Below are 15470 nucleotides of genomic sequence, written 5' to 3'. Positions count from 1 at the left end.
GTTTTGTATAAAGATAATGGACTGAATTTGGATTGCTGTTCCTTGTAAGGGTTGTCAATCACAGGTATGTCCACTGACACTAAAACCTCTGCAAATTCAAACATGTCAGTGCACAGCACCTTATGCAGCTACTCATATCACAGTGTATAGTGTCATTTTAATTTTATCCTAATTGCCAGTCTTTGAGTGCAAGCTTTTTTTTTTGAAACATGGTCTTGTTGCAGACCTAGCCCTTGAACTCCCAGCAACCCTCCTGTCTCATCCTCTCCAAGTTCTGGAATTACAGGCTTGTATCCTCATGCCCATTAGTGTACAACTTTTAGTTTGTTTTTGAGACAGGATCTTACCATGTATTTCAGACTAACTTTGTTTTTTTTTTTTTTTTTTTTGTCTTTTTGAACTCACTAGATAGCCTAGGCTGATCTCGAACTTGTGGGCAATCCTGCCTCTGTCTAATGAATGCTGAGATGACAGGAGTATGATGTCATGTTTCTACCTTTTTTTTTAAAAGTTCATATTTTTCATATGTATTTTCCTTTGAACTTATTTTTTTCTTTTTTTTATTGATATATTTTAAGTGTGCATAGTGATGATATTCATCATAGGGAATTTGTATCTACATATGGCATATTTTGCTGCTGCTTTTTTTCCATTTTCCTCCCTTCTCTTCAGCTCACTTTCCCCTTTTATTTACAAAAGTTTTTTTTTTTTTTTTACAAAAGTTTTGTTTCCATTTTTTACTTGTATTCTTTTTTTTTGTCTTGTCCCTTCCTCCCCTTCTTCATTTGAGTACTTTCTTCCATTTCCCATTATGGAGTATACATTTTGGTCCTTGTTTACATTTTTGAAACCATGTGATATTTACACATGTGTATGAGTATGGTCTTAAGGTGTGTCCTTTTACCTAGAAATTTTTCTTTATGGCAGAGTAGTACTCCATTGTGTACAAAAACTGCATCTTTTTATCTAGTCTTTGGTTGATGAGCATTTGGACTGTGTCCAAGATTTAGCTGTTTACAAACTGTGCTATTTTATTTATTTATTTATTTTGTCTTTTTTTGAGGCCGGGTCTCTCTGTGCAGTTCAGGCTAACCTTAAGCTCACTTTGTAGCCTAGGCTGGTCTCAAACTCGCAATGATCCTCCTGCCTCAGCCTCCCAAGTCCTGGGATTACAGATGTGAGCCACCATGCCTGGCTTAACTGTGCTGCTTTAAACATGGGTATGCATATGTGGCTCTGGTGTGATGTTTTTAATTCTTTTTTTTTTTTCTGACTTTTTGAGATAATGTCTCACTATGGGGTTCAGGGCTCACCTTGAAGCCCAGGCTGGTCTTGAACTTGCAACAATCTTCCTGCATCTGCCTCCCAAGTGCTGGGATTACAGGACTGTGCCACTATGCCCAGCTCTGATGTTTTTAATTCTTTCAGGAAGTTACTAAGAAAGTAACTTCTAGTTTCATTTTTTTTTTGAGGATTCTCCACATTAACTTCCACAGTAGAGAAGGGTTCCTTGTTCCCTATCAGCATCTGTTCTTGGTTGATTTAGGGTCTCACTTTTAGAGGAGGCTGACTTTGAACTCACTGTGTAGCCCAGGCTGGCCTTGAACTCTTGGTGATTTTCCTAACTCAGCCTCTCAAATGTTGATATTGTAGATGTGTACCAGCCTGCCTTTCCACCTTTTCCTTTTGAACCATGCCTCCTGAGGAATTCAACCTTCTTTTTTATTTGTTTTTTGGGGGGTTTTTTGAGAAAGAGTTTCTTTGTGTAGCCCAGGCTGGCCTTGAAATTATGTGATCCTCCTGCCTCAGTCTCCCAAGGGATCGTGTGCTACCATGCCAGGCTCAGTCTTTTTAGTAATAAAGGGAATTTAACTTCCAGAATTTTTTTAATAAAGGAAATTTAATATTAATCCTGAAGATATGGAAATATTATTCAGTCGATTTACTGTCCCAAAGAAGTTAAGCTCTGATGGTATTTAACACTTGGAACTTTTATTTGTGTGTGTGTGTGTGTGTGTGTTGTGTTTTGCTTTGAGACAGAGCCTCCCTATCTAGTTTAGGTTGGACTTGAACTCACATCGTGATCCTGTTACCTCAGCCTCCCAAGTATTGGGATTACAGGCGTGTATCACCATGCCTAGCAGGACATTTTTTTTAGATGTTGGGAAGGCAGAGCACCTTTTTTTTTTCCAAACAACATGAACCATTCTCTGAAAACTATTCTCTGATTCTTATTTTTGGCAATACTTAGAAATAGATTGTATCATCAGAGTTCAGGTATTTCAGCTATCTAATTTGAGCTGGGTGTGGTAGTATGTGCCTGTAATTGAACTTATTTTGGAGGTTGAGGCTGAAGGACTACAGGTTCTAGGCCAGCCTAGGCAATATAGCAGGACTGTGTCTCAAAACAAAAAAAACCCAACAACAACAAAACGCCAGGAACTGATTTTATTTTATTTTATTTTTTTAGGAATTGATTTTATAGCCTTTTTGAGTAGAATTCTAACAGATTCCAAAGTTGACTGCTGTAGGTTGAGCACAAGGGCACACATGTGTAATCCCGGCCCTGTTTTAACAAAACCAAAACCAAAGTTGATTGCCCTTAATACAATTTTGGATTTATCTGCTCCCTTTCGCTAGAGGTATTTGGGACACTGAAATGGGAAATGCAAGTAAAATGCAAATTTAGAAAATTAGGATAAAAGTGCAGGGACTTAGACTTACTGTAATTGAGAGTTGGTTCTTTGGTTGTGGAATCTGTGTGTGTATGTTACTGGGATTTGAACTCAAGGTTCAGCTAAATCCCCAGCCCAAACTGTCATCTGACCCCCTAATCCTTCTGTCTCAGTTTTCCAGGTAGTTGGGATTACATGTGTGCAACACTGACTCAGTTGTTCAGGCCTTAAAATAGAAATGTGTGGATTGAAAAGTTGTATGTGGCACGAAAGGAGTTATATACATTCACTCTGGGAAGTGTGGCCGTGGCAGCTTGTTACTGTGGGTTTAAAGGTTATTGTCACCACTGTGACAGTAACAGTTTTGGGCCTGTCTGCCTATCTTCCAAGCAGAGGCATCAACCCCAAGGGTCACATGTGGCTGCACTGGTAGGCAAAGCAGTGGCTGAACAGTGTGACAGCGCTGCTTTCTTGGCCTTTGTTTCCACAGATGGACTGCTGACCTGGGGCAGGATCACAGCTCAGCCAGGTAGTGGAGGTGGTGGGGAGCTGCTCAGCAGCTCTGCTTGAGCAGCGACTGTTAAGGCAAGTGTTGTGTGGTCTCCCCTTTTGAGTGTGTTTGTTTTGCATTTTCCTGTGTCTAGTATGGTTTAAGGAATAAGATTTTTGCTAAAGTACAACTCGAGTATCTGAGATATTTTATCAAGCAGGGCATTCTTTATAGACTCTTTCAGCTCACTATTCTTTGTGGAGTACCTTGGTAATGTGGTTTCCTAGATTTATCTTCATTTTACCTACTTCATGTGACAAGCTTTTGGTACGAGGCTTCTGTATTCAAACAAAATGGGAAAACATAAATATATCGAATTTCTAGTAGAGGACACCTGAGTCTCTTCCTAGTTTAATTAGATGAATAGAGCTGGAGAAACGAAAGAGCTGGGGAAGCTGAGCAGATGAAAGATTTTCTTTTTCAAAGTTTTTTTTTTTTTTTTTTGAGACAGAGTCTTGCCAGATAGTTCAGTCTGGCCTTGTGCTATGTAGCCCAGGCTGGACTTGAACTCAGATCCTCATGCCTCAGTCTCCCAGTGGGGACTACAAGTGTGCACTAACACAGCTGGCTAGAGGTTTTTTTTTTTTTTTTAATGCAGGACTGTCTGATAATTTTTTAAGTCTCTGCTGTGCGCGGAAGTTGCATGTATTTATGTTAAACTTCAGCTTCAGTGAATTCTGAACCTTTAAACTTTATTTTATGTTCATCATAAATATGTGTCTATATATGTGTGTATATATATATATATATATATATATTTTTTTTTTTTTTTTTTTTTTTTTTTTTTAGAAACAGGGTCTTGCTATGCAGTTCGGGCTGGTCTTGACCTCACCATGTAACTCAGGTTGGCCTTGAACTCACAGCAATCCACCTGCCTCAGTCTCCTGAGTGCTGGGATTACACGCATACACTACCATGGCCCATCAAAGATTTTCTAATTCTGAAACCATTTTCACAAGCTACAAGGGTTAATACCAAAATTTTCTCTGGGCAGTAGGGTATGGATGATATTTTTTCCTTCATATTTATTATTTTCTGGTTTTACACAGCAGAAACATCTTGTAACAGTGAAAAGTTATATTAAAATAAGACTTTTTTTTTTCCTCAAGGACTGAGAAAGCTTCATTAAAGGGAACTAAGTGACTTAAAGTGTTTACCTCTGAGAGCTTTGTGCAGTCTGTGCTACTCTGAGTCAGCCAACCTTGACCTTGCCTTTGCGGAGATGGACTCTTTCAGAGCAGTTTTGATGCTCCAAAGGGCTTAGAAAGAACGGTCTGATGTGTGAACCACCATGAGTGGGGGTCGGGGTGCTGAGCCCTGCGGGCTGTGTTGTAGTGCAGGCCAGTGCTGCCCTGGAAAGGAGTACTCGCAGCCAATCGGCTTCACTGTCCCTTCCCAGTGAACACTTTGTTGAAACTGGTTTTAAGGGGACATGTCTTTTCTTGGTGTGTTTACAAAAGTCTTGGTTCCAGAGATAATTAGTTTGGAAAGATCAGAAATTTTGATTTACATAGTATTGCTTTTCTTCAGCAAAAGGATCACTAAATTTAAAACTGTTGCCACTTTCTCTTTGTTCTTTTACCTTTTTGTTTCCTGTGAGATTGAAACATGTTCTTGTAGTGACTATATAGAAATGTGAAATACTGGGTGTTATTGTGGGGTAACTGCTAGTCTACTGTGAATAGACTTTTTGTTTTTACTCAGTATTATTTGGGCATCTATTAAGTTTTGTACAGATATTTACTGTAGGCTTTTTCCAGTTTCTTTGTGCTTGCAGCTTTTATGTGGGGGAAACATTCTTCTCTGGGCCAGTCCCCTCCCCCACACTCTGTCATGTAGCTTGGCTAGTGTTCCTTTCTTCCTGGAGGAATTGTCCAACAGGGTGAGGCTGCTGCTAATTGATCACTTAGCCCTGGGTGAGTTTACCTTTGAGAAGAACCTGTGCCACTAGCCTGATTCAAGTGCTGTGTGAGCCAAAGTTTTGTTTCACTGGGGAGTGAAAGGAAGTCTGAGGTGATGGCTCTGGTGATTGCTCCTTGAGCTGCTTTGTGGTCGCTTTCATCAAGGATACTTCACTGGAAGCTGTTTCTGTGGTGAAAGACAATTTTTCTCATGCTCTTAGAGCAAGAGGAGCAAACACTGCATGTATTTATTTATTTAGTGTCTTTTTGAGACAGGGTCTCACTATGCAGTTTAGGCTGGCTTTAAACTTACTTTGTAGCCCAAGGTGGTCTTGAACTTGAGGATCCTCCTGCTTCAGCTTCCTGAGTGCTGGGTTTACAGTTGTGTAACAACACTTGGCTTTAATTTTTTTTTCTTTTTTGTACCAGGGATCAAACTCATGACCTTGCACTTGCCAAGCAGTCACTTGTGCTGCTGGGCTAAACCCTGGGTCCTACATTTTTTTAAGGAGTTCTTTAGTCCCTCCTTGCTCCTATTTCACTTCCTGCTTGTCACAACCAACCTTTATGAAGGAAGCTTTTCCATTTATTCATTGTAGTACTATCTTTTTTTTTGGTCTTTTTTGAGATGGGATCTCACTATGCAGTTCAGGCTGGCCTTGAGCTCACTTTGTAGCCCAGGCTGGTCTCATCTCGCAACAATCCTCCCACCTCAGCCTCCGAGTGCTGAGATTACAGGCGTGAGCCACCACGTCTGGCTATAGTACTGTCTTAAAGGATATAATTTAGTGTTAGTAATTTTTTTTTTTTTTTTTTTTTTTTTGGTACTGGGGATTGAATTCATGACCTCGCACTTGCCAGGCAGGCACTTACACCACTGAGCTAAATCCCCAGCCCAGTAATTTGTTTTTAGTAGCATATTTTTTTCATTTTTCACTGAGGTTTTTTTTGTGTGCGTGTGTGTTTGTGGTAGTGGTACTGTGGATTGAACAACTGAGGGCCTTTGCACTGAACTACATCCTTAGCCATTTTTGTTTTTAATTTTAAGTCAGCCTATTTTATTGTAAAGTCCTCCAATGGCCCAAGATGTGATCAGACTTGCAGTCCTCCTGCCTAAACCTCCCAGAGTGTTGGGATTACAGATGTGTACCACAGTATTAGCAGATTTTAAAATGCTTGCTTGCTTACTTATTTTTAAGAGAGAGACTCATTACATAGGTCAGGCTGGCCTTGAAGTCACTATTTGGACCAGTATGGCTTAGAACTCATGGCTATCTTCCTGCCTCAGCCTCTCTAGTGCTGGGATCACAGGTGTGTGCAACCACACCTGATCTAGCAGATTTTAAGCTTCTGACAGATGGAAACTGGCTTGTTCATTAGCCAGTTGCTTGCTGGGCAAATTAGAATTTCTTGGGAAAAATTTTTTTGGTCTCTTTTTAAGACAGAGTTTCATTATGAAGTTCGGCTGGCCTTGAACTCAGATTGTAGCCCAGATGAGTTTGGCCTAAAACTCATCTTGGTCCTCCTGCGTCAGCCTCCCAAGTGTTGGGATTACAGGTGTTTGCCACCACGTCCAGCACTCTTAGGAGTTTGAATTGAAACAGTTTCAAGTTTTTAACGTAACAGATCACCTGAATTAAGAGAATTCAGGGCACATAAACTCAAATGAGATGCTCTGTTAATTCCAGTTTTTGCTTAAGCTAGTTTGAAAGTTTCAGTTATTTAAAACCTAAAGAGCTTTAAATAAGATTCAGCACAGAGCTCTTCATAACATTTTTTAAATTTAGTTTTGGAATACTCATGTTGAGGATCACAGTTCCTTGGATGGTTGTCACTTTTCCCCAGCAGTCTCAATGCTAAGCAGAAGGCTGCTGAGAGCAAGATGTGGCAATTGTGATTATTCAGTGAACTGAGGCAGAGGATCACAAGTTCCACCAGTTTGGGTAATGTGTTGAGACCCTGTTTCAAAAGAAAAAAAAGGTGAGGATGCAGCCATCCTTTCCAGGTTCAGGGTCTAGTATACCCCCATCTCCGTAGGGTCCCTCCCTGCCACAATAAGGTAACTGGTGGTCTTGCCTGTGTTGTTGCTTTTAGTGTATAGAGTGCTTCTCTTTGGTGCTTTGCCAAGGAAAGATTGGTTGCTGTGTTGCCTCCCTCCCTCTTGTGTTTTGAGACAGAGTCTTTAGTCGAGGCTGGCCTTGAAATTGCAGTCCTAATGTTTCAGCCTCCAAGGTGCTGGGATTACAGGCATGTACCACTCTGCTGTGCTCAGTTATTTGCTTTTTTTTTTTTTTTTTTTTTTTTGTCTTTTTCATTTTTATCGGTACCGGGGATTGAACTCACGACCGCCTGCTTGCAAGGCAGGTGCTTATGCCATTGAGCTAAGTCCCCAGCCCCTTTTGCTTGCTTTCTTTAACAAGTGTTCTGTTTTGTTTTTTGAGGCAAGGTTTTGCTATGAGGTCCAACCTGACATCAAACTTGGAGTGATCCTCCTGCCTCAGCCTTCTAAATGCTGGGGTCACAGTTGTGTGCCACCTGCTCAACTTATAACTAGGGTTTTTTTTTTTTCTTTAAAGATGATGATGATGATGATGATTGCTATCATTTTTCTTTATGAGACAAGTTCTTGCTTATGTAGTTCAGGCTGGTTTTGGCCTGGTTATAATTATTGCTATTTCAGATAGGAAACTTAAATGAGCCTCATTTTAAAGAAACTTTTGTGAGGCTTATAAATTTAGTCTTCTTTTCGAGTGAAGTAATATATATATATATATATATATATTTGTTTTTGAAGCAGGGCTGGCCTTGAACTCACTGTATAGTCCAGGCTGCCCTCAAACTGGGAGTGATCCTCCTGCATCAGCCTCTTACAGTGCTGGGACTACAGACATGTGCTTTCACATCCAGCTACATTTGTTTTATTTTGTGGTATTGTCTCACCCCGCATACCTGGGATTGAACTCATGACCTTGTACTTGCCAGGCAGGTACTTGTGCCATTGCAATTAAATCCCTGGCCCTGTTTTGTTTTCTTTGAGACAGAGTCTTACTGTGCAGTTTAGTCTTGCCTTGAACTCATTATGTAGGCCCAAGCTGGCCTCAAACTCAACATTCTTTCTGCCTCAGCCTCCTGAGTGCTGGAGTTATAAACATGTGCCACCATACCCAGTGCTTTTTATTTGATATGGTTTGATTTGTTGATTCTTGGTATTATTTCTTGTGCCGTTAGGGTTCTGTTCAGAAAGTCCTTGCCTACACCTGTCTCCTTCCCTCAAGTTTATGAGAAATGATTATGGAAAGACACAGTGTTTTTTCATTGTACACTGATTTTGTTTAATAACTCCTAGGTGTATTTACAAGTGCAGTTTTTTAAAAGAAACCTTGGCAAACCTCTTTACTTGAATTAATTTGGGTTTGGGAAACTATCTAAAAATAAACATGCAACTCGCATAGGGCAGTGAGGGGAGCAGGGGGTGCACACCTGTAATCCAAGGAAGGATGATGATGCAGGAAGATTGACAGGAGTTCAAGGCCGGCCGGCCTGGAATACATAGTTGAGACCCTGTCTCAAAAAAAAAAAAAAGAAAAAGGTACAAAACAAACCATGTGGATTTGTTGCAAGGGAAGCTTAGGTGCAAGTGCAGTAAAAACAGGTAAAATACTTTTGTGAGCTGTCTTGATGCTCATCACATCAAGTGTGTCACGTGTGATGACACACGTCACCTGCTTTTAACTGGCATGATTTCCTAGTTCTTTAGGGCCATTTTGCTTTTCCCTTTGGCTTATGAATTTCAGCTACTCTTCAAATTTTATCAGATGGTTATAAATTTTATTTTTCAGCTTATTTTTATCTTAGTGGCATTTATATTTAGGCTTTGTAATTAATAATTATTTGAGATCATTGATAGGTGTTTATGAGCACAGGGTTACTTGATTTTTTTAGCTCTTAAATTGTTGTGGATGAGGCCTAGGATAGCTGAAGTTCTAGATTCTTACTATGAAATCAACTGAAATGTTTATAAATGCTTATTTGTCTGGTATACTTTGCTCTGGGCTAAGATGTATAGAAAGACTTCATTCTGTTCCAGGAAGCTTACAAGTCAGAAAAATTTTTTTTCTGTCTTCTGACTGCTTCATTTCTCTGAACAAACCAGATTCACACATTGGACTTGTAAAGTATCTGGTTTATTATGGTGTCTCCTAAGAGCATGGGGCTCTGATCTCCAGGGTCTAAGTGGCAGCACTTTCATCTGGCAGTGGCAGCTCTCTGTGAATTACATCTTTGTCTACACAGAATTTCTTGAGGTTTGGAGAACTTTGAGGTTTTAGGAGAATATTAAGTAATAATATAGTGTACACAATAGAGTGGGCTGGAAAGAAAGAACAGTGTATCTGAGTCACTGAAGCCTCAGTTTGTATTTATTTGTTTTACTGAATGAGGGGAGGATGTAAGACTTCAAAGTATTTTTTAAGGAAAGTCAATAAAGAAGGTTTTAGTGTTTCTTCACAGTTAAATATTGTAATATTTCTTGAAGTCATCTTGCCGAAGAAAAACTGGATTAACTTTCTGAATTGCTAGATCCAGAACATCCAAAAATACTTTGGTTGAGGGGTAGGGAGATTGCAGGATCCACCCCCAGAATCCTGGTTAGTCTCCATGGTAACTGCCTTGCTTACAGCTTGTCACTGTGTAACTGTCACTGGGGTTCAAAGAAAAGCCAGTGTATCAAGAATTATGTGGTATTGAGCACTCCTTGAGGAAACTGTTGCACATTTGCACTGAGCCAGAAATAGAAAAAGAAAGTGTAAGATTTTAATTTCTGTGTTCTATTAATTGGAGGCTTTAAAGCTCCCTAATTGTGTTTAGGTTGCAGCAGTGGAAAGGTAGTGGTGCCATCTGAGATTTAAGTAGAATATTAGAAGTCTCAGGTTTTTCTTTTTTAATTTCTTAATTTTGTGATAAAGAAAATGAAATGCCTTAAGTTCCTGTAGAGGCAGAAACAGAAACAAGGTTTTGGCCTAGGCTAAACCTAGGTGAACCTTTTAGAGCATTCAGTGATACCAGCAGTCCACTGCAGCACATGTATCATTAAGTTCACCAACACTGGCCTCGGCGTTTAAATTCCTCAGCCCCTGTTCTGTCTCTGTCCACACATTGCCTCTGCTTTTCATTATGAAGTGTGTTCCTGAAGGTAGGGAAGGCTTGAGAGGTCATGAGGGAACTCTTTCCAGCAAGGGACTCCCTTCCACAGACAAGCAGCCTCCTTCTCTTCCCTCAGTGAGGTGACTGGCGAGTTGGCTCTCTGCTGGAGTTCTAAGAGGAGATGGTTTTGCATGATTTCCCATTTTAAAGGTGAATGCTTAGTGCTTTTTCTCCCTTACAAAATCAGTTATAAGTCATAATAATTTTCAGATTTTTTGTCTTTTGATCCCTGGTACCAGGGATCAAACTCACGACCGCCTGCTTGCAAGGCAGGTGCTTATGCCGCTGAGCTAAATCCCCAGCCCCCATAATTTCCAGATGTATTTTATCAGCCTGTTTATATCCATTTAAGTCATGAAAAGAGAGATAAGTTTTTAAATGAATTGCATCAGGCCCAAACCCTAGAACTTGATATGAAAATGCCATATTTGAACAAGCTAGCCCTTTAATGAGTAGGAAGGAAGAGATGATAAATGCTATATTGAGCAGGAAGTATTTGTAATATGCTTAATAAGATGAGACAGTTGTGGGCCAGAATATGAAAAGGGCGTTAAAAACATTTTTAAAGCAAAATCAAAGCCAGATAGACAAGTTGTTTTGTGTTCTTGCGGGGCATTTGTGAATACTTTTCTCATTGTTTACAGTGCACATATCCATACAGAAATCAGTTTGGGGTTCAAAACTTAACATTATTTTGGTAATTATTAATTGTACAAGTATATCAAGAAAAGATTTTTTAGGTCCATTTTTTGGAATGTCACATTCTTCAGTGAGTCCTTCACTTTTAATACTTTTGCTAGTGAGTGTTTTATGTGAGGTTTATTTTATCTTGGGGGTACTGGAGATCAAACCCTGTCTTAACTTTGAGCTACCTCCTCAGCCTTTCCCATCCCCTTTGGTACTGGGAATTGAACTCAGGGCTTGCACGTCACCACTGAGCTATGTCCCCCGCCCCCTCAGCCCTTTTGTAGTTGTTATTTTTTTAAGCAAGTCTTGCTGAGTTTTCCAGACAGGACTCAAACTTTTAGAGTTTACAATTCTCCTGCCTTACACCTTTTAATTGAAGAAGAGCACAGATGTGTGTTTTCTGGTAAGATACACAGAATTTTATTTTATTTTTTTTCCAGAATTTTATTTTTGAGACAGGGTGTTGCTGTCTGACTGGCCTGAACTCACTGTGTAACTCAGGATGGCCTCAAATGGCAGTGATCCTCCTGCATCAACCTCCCAAGTGCTGGGAATGATTACAGATGTGTGTCACAATGCCTGGCCAGAAATATTTTTAGTTTCATTTATTTATTTATTTTTCCTTTTTGGTGTTTTGAGACTCTCACTATTTAGTTTGTTAAAAATATTTATTTATTTATATTTATTTATTTTCCCTTCTTGGTATAGTGAGACTCTCACTATTTAGATTGTTTTGGGTTTTTTTTTTTTTTTTGTCTTTTCAGCTCACATTTTATTTTATTTTACCTTATTTTAGTACTTACCTTATATAGAACTCAGGACCTTGAGCTTTCTAGGCAGGCACTGTGTCACTGAGCTATATTTCTGCCTCCTCCTTTTGTCTTTTTGAAACAGGGTTTCACTGTGTAGTTCACGTTAGCCTCAGACTCACAGTATAGCCCAGGCTGTCATGGAACTCATGATGATCCTCCAGTGTCAGCCTTTCCAAATGCTAGATTACAGGTGTACACCACCACACCCAGATTTAATTTTCTTTTTCCTGTGTGCGTATTTTTTAATTCAAGTTTTTACATTTCTTTTTCTAAGTCTGTCCTTTTTTAAAGTCTTTGTCAATCAGTAAGTAACAGTGGTACATACGTTGGCATCCCCAAATCATTCACCCAGAGCATGAGACATCTGCCTTCAATTGTCTGGGCAATACCAGTACAAATTTTTCTCTTTAGCAAATTCAGAGAAATCAGTAGTATGGCTATCTTACTATTCTTTTATATACATATACATATACATATACATATATATACACACACACACACACACACACATTTGTTTTCTTTCAGCTTGTCACTGTGTGTGTATTTTTGAGACAGGATCTCACTGTGCCGTTAAGGCTGGCCTTGAGCTCATTTTGTAGCTCAGCTGATCTCTAACTCAGTGATCCTCATGCCTCAGCCTCCAAGTGCTGGGATTACAGGCTTGAGCCATCACACTTAGCTCTATTTTTTTTTTTTTTTTTATAAGAACAGATTTTTTTTTCCTTGAAAACTTTACCTCAAAATGGAGATTTGGGCTCAGTATTAATGTTTACTTTTATGTTACGAGAAAATTAAAGTGAAAATGCCATTGGCAGTCTTTTTGCTGTCTTGATTTCAGTATAGTAGAGAATGCTGCAGTAAAAATGTAGTTGAATTTTTAATGTTACGTGGTTTTATAGCCACCCTGTGCTTTCTTGTACATCTAGAGCAATTGAAGTAATCAGATATTTTAGTCATTAGATTTGGCGTGGCTCTGAAAGAAATTTGTAATCCCTAGCCTTTATCTATAGTGCCTTTCCCCCACATTAGTTATTCTGAGTCTCTATTTGTCAATTTGATTAATGACCTTTTTATTTATTTATTTGTGTGTTGTGTGTGTGTGTGTGTGTTTGAGACAGGGTCTCTATGTAGTTCAGGTTGGCCTTGAACTCACTTTGTAATCCAGGCTGGTCTCCAACTCGCAACCATCCTCCTGCCTCAGCCTCCCGAGTGCTGGGATTACAGGTGTGAGCCACCACGCCCGGCTACTTTGTGTGTTTTTGACACAGGATTTCACTGTGCTGTTCAGGCTGGCCTTGAACTCAAAGCAGTCTTTCTACCTCAGTCCCCCCAGTGCTGAGATTACAGGCATGTGCCATGATGCCCTGCTGATTAGTGACTTTTTGCATAAAAATTCATTATGTCGCACAGAGTTCTCCTTGATCAATTATGTTACAGTATAGTGAAATGAAAAGAGCTAGTTCCCTCTGACCTCATTGATCCAGGAAGGGAGAGAAAAGCAGAAAAGAGCAAAGGTGGATGAGATATGAGTGCTTAACCTCCTTGTATAGATGGAAGCCTTAGGTTAGTGACCTCAATGAGGACAGTAATTTATTTGGAGCATTTGTCTTCTAAGGAACAGAACAGGGCTAGGTTGCCAGTCTCTTCAGTTGAAATGCTATGCTCTTTTTTCTTTTTTTTGTCTTTTTCATTTTTATCGGTACCGGGGATCGAACTCACGACCGCCTGCTTGCAAGGCAGGTGCTTATGCCGCTGAGCTAAACCTCCAGCCCCTCTTATACCTTTCTTGCTTATTAAGACCCAGTCTCATGGGAGTGATGAAGTAATTGTAAATTCCTTTCATGTGGCATTGTAATTTTTCCACTGTTAACTGGCAGTGTAAAGTCAGTGTCTCATTCCTGGCTCTCTTGCAGAGTGCTGGAAGGTGGTCACATCTGTTCATTGCTCTGACAAGATACTGTTTTTGTACCTTATCAAGATTACCTGTTTTCTTATTGAAAAGTAGTAATAATTTAACCCTAATGGAAGGGGAGGGGGTTACTGGCTTAGTTTTCTTTAGGTGCTAGGAATTAAAAATCCAGGGCTCAGGCATGTTTGGCAAGTGTTTTACAAGTGAGCCACATCACTGGCCTAGAGATATGGTTAAAGGCAGATAGCATCTTCATATCTTTTTAGAGGAGCTACATGGATCATAATGGAGCCCATGTGGAAGTAAAACTTTCCCACGAGTCATTTAGTAGATGGCAAAGTTGGTTGTTGCATCTTTTATTTGGTTCCTTCATGAGTTATGATGTGAATGACATTTCCTGACTTCTAGATTTATAGTACTAGTTTTTGTTAAAATGTGGTTCCTGGGGCTGGGGATTTAGCTCAGCGGCATAAGTGCCTGCCTTGCAAGCAGGCAGTCATGAGTTCGATCCCTGGTATCGATAAAAACGAAAAAGACAAAAAGGAAAATGAAAAAAAAATGTGGTTCCTGTCTCTCAGTTGCCATATCTCACAGCCATTCTTAGGCTTGGATATTGCATGTTAATTCTAAACAGCTTTTGAGAGGTAGATACTGGAGATCGAACCCAGAGCCTTCACTTGGAGAGCTGTGTCTCTAGCCCCTTTTTTATTTTTTATTGTGCGACACAGTTTGGCTAAGTTGTCCAAGCTAGGTGCAACCTTGAGTTCTTCCTGTCGCAGCCTCTCAGTGCTAGGATTACAGATGCATGCCACCACAGCCAAATTATCCAGCCTTGTTTTACGTGCTCCTAGAAAGGATAGAAGACACTGTTTTCTTTAGGCTGCTCTGAAGTAGTTGCCACATTTACAAACTGGCTGGTCTGTGATCATGTCTGCTTTTAACTGGGCCCACATTAAAGAGTGCCTCAAATGCTATCTTTTTAAAAAATTTTTATTTTAAAGGGGGTAAAATTAAACACAACAACAGAACAAAAAGGACATAAGAAAGCAATGTAAGAGATTGGTTGCTTGGTTTCCCAATGCTCCAGGTCCCAGCATTGCTCAGGTCCCAGTAAACACCTGGTGGCTCCTGTTTGGGCCACCATAGCCTGCCATGCTCACAGCTGCTTACCAGGAAATGCTGTCTTGTTAAATGTCCTCTTTGTCAATCTTGTGTTTTGTCTTTTTCCTTTTTATCGGTCCCAGGGATCCAACTCACGACTGCCTGCTTGCAAGGTAGGCACTTAGGCCGTTGACCTAAATCCCCAGCCCCCTCAATCTTGTGTTTTAACCCCGTATTTACATGTTGATTGATAATGGGGGATAGCCACGTTCAAGAACTGTTTTTTTCTGATAGTCTGAATTTTCTCCTTGTCTTTTATGTCTTTCATTCTGTATTACATTCTTTGTACCTCTTCTTTCTTGAGCTTGTACCTGCCTTCTGACACTGTTATATCATCTTTGGGACTGTAAATAAAAGTTAGAAGATTTTAAAGTTAAAGTTCCCAGAATAACACTGTCGCCCACATTGCACATATGTCCCATTTGAATTTACTAGTTAAGCTCTAAATATGTGTTTTATATACAGTATGTGCAGTGCACTTAGGTTGCCATGAGAATTTTAAATGTTGGGTTTAAATAATTCAGTTCTGTCCTCCACCCATCCTCATACTTGGGCTTTTGCACTAAGCTGCAA

General features: G+C 39.8%; 1 protein-coding gene across 5 annotated transcripts in view; it reads left to right on the top strand.

The window, feature by feature from the left end:
* Celf1 (CUGBP Elav-like family member 1) overlaps positions 1 to 15470 on the top strand; it is a 76897-nt gene that overhangs the window by 6619 nt on the left and 54808 nt on the right. The window contains exon 2 of one of the 5 annotated variants that reach the window (XM_063227934.1): positions 3166 to 3260. The exons of the other annotated variants lie outside the window; for them this stretch is intronic. The gene's annotated coding sequence lies outside the window, so the exon portion shown is untranslated. The remainder of the gene's footprint in view (positions 1 to 3165; positions 3261 to 15470) is intronic. 5 annotated transcript variants of the gene reach the window in all.

Source organism: Cavia porcellus, unplaced genomic scaffold (assembly GCF_034190915.1).
Source record: "Cavia porcellus strain 051 isolate PalLab524CR breed Dunkin Hartley unplaced genomic scaffold, mCavPor4.1 scaffold_17, whole genome shotgun sequence".
NCBI classification, from domain to species: domain Eukaryota; kingdom Metazoa; phylum Chordata; class Mammalia; order Rodentia; family Caviidae; genus Cavia; species Cavia porcellus.
This window is presented reverse-complemented; position numbering and strand designations above follow the sequence as displayed.